Raw genomic sequence first — 3550 nt, 5'->3', positions numbered from 1 at the left:
TTGTTTATTTCAGGCCAAAATCCTTGAATTTATAATTGAAAGAGAGATACCCCACCCCCCCGGACAATAATCTCCGCGTTGTTTGTAGTTTTTAGGTTTGAAATTTCTTTTTTTAACACAAAATTAAAATAATTTGATATAAATTACTTATATTAATTCGACGAACTCCGTGAATTTGATGAATTCCATAAATTCCTTGAATTCCGTGAATTAAAAAAATTCCATGTATTCCACAAATACCTGAAATTCCATGAATACAAGCGCTCATCCCGTTACTTTGCTGAAGCGGGATGATTCTGAGGGATTTAATCCTCGTGCAAAAATGCTATACCGCGCTCTAAGATCTTTCACTTCAATAATAAAATTTTAATTGTATATACCATTTATATTTAAACATTAAAATATAAATTTATTATATTACGGAGACTTATTTTCATTTTAGTTAGAAGTTTAACCTTAAAAGTTTAAAAAAAATCAATAATATTTGGTAATATTATTTTTTCACGATTTTCGATAACTATTGGCTTTTAACATACCTTCACATGTGCGTCACACGTGCATCACATTTTGTGAAGGCATATGTGATGGAGAAATGCGAGTAATAACGCTCGAAGCTACGTGCCCATCATATATCATGATAGCGAAATGGATACTCTCGCACGCACAAGAGAATCACACAATGCGGGTATCTGCGTATCACGATTGTTATTTGTACAGGGTGATGGTTCGCTATGATGAATGATTGTACATCTGATATATAATGTTAAAACTCATACCCGAACACCACTGTTTTAATCTTGGGTCCAATATTATATATGCAGGTCCTCTTATGCCACTCGAAAAGAGAGATGTTACGGCAGGGTTACGAGATGGGTCAGGTCAAAATCCAGGATACTTAAAAAAGCTCTGAAGAAGAGGTCATCGTCTTCATTTCATTTTACGACACGCAAGTTGAATTGCGTTCATGGATGGGGAAGCATATGTCGCGAACCGTTTTCGCTGGAAGTCGGTTGCGTTCATCGCTTTATTGGGATTTTTTCAAATAAAAAGCGGTTTCTGTGAAAACCAGAACATTCGTCTAGTTTTCAAGAGAAAACCAGGACACAGGAACAGAAGTCTGGTAACCCTGGTTACGGCCAATCTGAAAGTAATTTAACACGATCATTTAGTGCGGGCACCATAGAGAATATTCATCAGATTCCGACTTTTTTTCTAACCTACAACAATCTGGTAGATACAAATCCATGCCTCTTGAAATTTTGTCAAGCTATCTCACTCATAATCAGACCCACCCCTTGACTACCATGTGATTCCCTATCTACTTGTGACCATAGTTCGGGTCCGTTCTTTAACTCCCCTTTTTTAAGAGCATACACCCCTGTGGCATTCCAAATACCCAATCTCTATTCAGCGCCTGAAACTATACCTTTACCTTTGTTGGATGCATCTCTTGTCAACCAAAGTTTCAATCCATTTTGAGGCTACTCTATTTTTTATTATTCATTGCCTAAAGTGTACACTCAACGATCAACTCGATGCGAGATCTGTATTTTGCGAGACAAAATATTGGCCAAAATAATTAGCCAGTCGTCGTAACGTGGAGCGTCTAGTCATAACGTCAGTCGTGCCAAACTTCGGTCAATGTAAGTAGAGTACAGAGAGAACTAGAAACAAAAAAGTCATTGTTGGTTTGGGTTGTATACTGAGTAGGGCACCTGCCTTTAGCAGATTAGCAATAAAAGAAATAAAAAAAGTTAAAAAATGTATCAGTAGAAGTTATTTTAAGTAACACTTTTAGTTTCGTGGCTAATTCTTTCGTATGTAAATGAATTAAATTGATCGTGTATGTAAAAATAATTTAAAAACAATCGCGAAAAAATGAACTGAGTAAATGGAAATTTCATGTTTCATTTTTCTTGAATGAAAGATTTGAATTTTATCTTACGCGGAAAGTGACAAACTAACACTCTAGACCCTGCTTAAAATGCCGCATAGGATCCGGTTCTATTCGGCAATTCACCGATCCATAATATTTATTCGATCTGCTTTTGTATCTCTGTCCGGAATTTTTTCGATCCGTATTTTACCCTACTCGGTACTCTCAAAGTTTCTATCCGGAAACTTACACGGTATTTGTGCTCTTTTTTACTCCGGTTCTATCCGAAAATTGACCGGTCTATAATATTTACTCAATCTGTTTTTGTATGTAAATTCTTCGTTTCAATCCAAAAGCCAGTTTCTTTAAATGAAAAATATAAATTAAATTAAATTAAAATAAATTAAAATAAAATCTACGGTGAACACCGAAAATTTTCTTTTATCAAATATTTTATGAACCCAATTAATAATAATTAGATAAAGCCTCACTAAAGAGAGTAATTTTTGACCTGTTTTTTTTTATATATTTGACTGAAACTGATATTTTCAGGTTATTTTAATATTTCTTCTAGTGAGGTATCGTTGGAAGTTTACGAATTTTGCGGGTTGGTGAAAGCGACGATATAATTGACTAATTAGTGCGGCAGGCCTCCGGCTACGATAAGCTTCTTGTATAAAACTGGAAGTATTTCAAACCAGCTAAAAAACTGGAAGTTGACTTATGGACTTCTTAATATAAAAAGAAATGAAGGTTAACATTCATAAACAGACTTCAGTTTCAAAAATTTCTTAATTAAAATTTATTCTAAAATAAAGTTTATATTTAAATATCTTCAAGTACGAATTTATATATTGTTTCTTATATATTTAATATTTATAATTTAATAAAATAAAAAATTGATCGGGTGCATTACAGAACTACAAATCTCTTGTGAGATGTTTTTGAATGTTTTATTATGATTTCCTAAACATAAATTTGCGCAATTCAAATCAACTAATTATAGGACGATGTAAAAATGGTTTAAAATATAATCTGAGTGAATTAGCAGGTTAAATGAAAAGTTTTTTTTCTTTGGCGTTATAATCCGGACTCCAACTGTGATAAGTGACAAAACAGTACAAAAATAACTGCACTTAGATGCAAGCAACTTTAATCAAATAAACTTATAATATAATTTTCATTTAAAATGTTAATAAATAAGCTATTTGTTATTGTTTATTTATTATAAATAATACAATTAAATGAAAACATCTTTTACAGATAAGAATGAAAACTCAGAAAAAAATCAATAAAAAGTACAGTGAATCTGAATTTAGTGTTTCTGGATTTAATGTTTCCGAGAATAAACGCCGCGCGTTGGGGTATGATGAGAGGAGATGCGCTAGGGGAGGGGTGCTAAATCAGGCGTCACGAAACAGAGAAAAAAAAACAGAAGAGAGACAAAGTAATTCCGAGACTCTCGATTTAATATCTCTGTCAAGCCCAAAATCAGGGGCGAACACTCCCTCCACCACCGGGATTGCGACGGGCTATTTTCTTATAAAAGAACGCTTTTTCCTCATTTTTACTTAAAATTATGAATTGTTCAGTATTATTTCCAGTAAAATCTATATTTTCCAGTCCATCTCACTCAAGCCCACACAAGACCCACCTACCCTCTTGGATACCCCC

The 3550-nt window shown here is 33.6% G+C and overlaps 1 protein-coding gene across 4 annotated transcripts in view; it reads right to left on the bottom strand.

Moving 5' to 3' along the window:
- The window catches only part of LOC117172559, a 279531-nt gene that overhangs the window by 249860 nt on the left and 26121 nt on the right, over positions 1-3550 (bottom strand). The window contains exon 2 of one of the 4 annotated variants that reach the window (XM_033360615.1): positions 777-1141. The exons of the other annotated variants lie outside the window; for them this stretch is intronic. The gene's annotated coding sequence lies outside the window, so the exon portion shown is untranslated. The remainder of the gene's footprint in view (positions 1-776; positions 1142-3550) is intronic. 4 annotated transcript variants of the gene reach the window in all.

This window comes from Belonocnema kinseyi, chromosome 5, assembly GCF_010883055.1.
Source record: "Belonocnema kinseyi isolate 2016_QV_RU_SX_M_011 chromosome 5, B_treatae_v1, whole genome shotgun sequence".
Classification (NCBI taxonomy): domain Eukaryota; kingdom Metazoa; phylum Arthropoda; class Insecta; order Hymenoptera; family Cynipidae; genus Belonocnema; species Belonocnema kinseyi.
The sequence above is the reverse complement of the archived record's forward strand: the minus strand, read 5'-3'. Positions and strand labels throughout refer to the sequence as shown.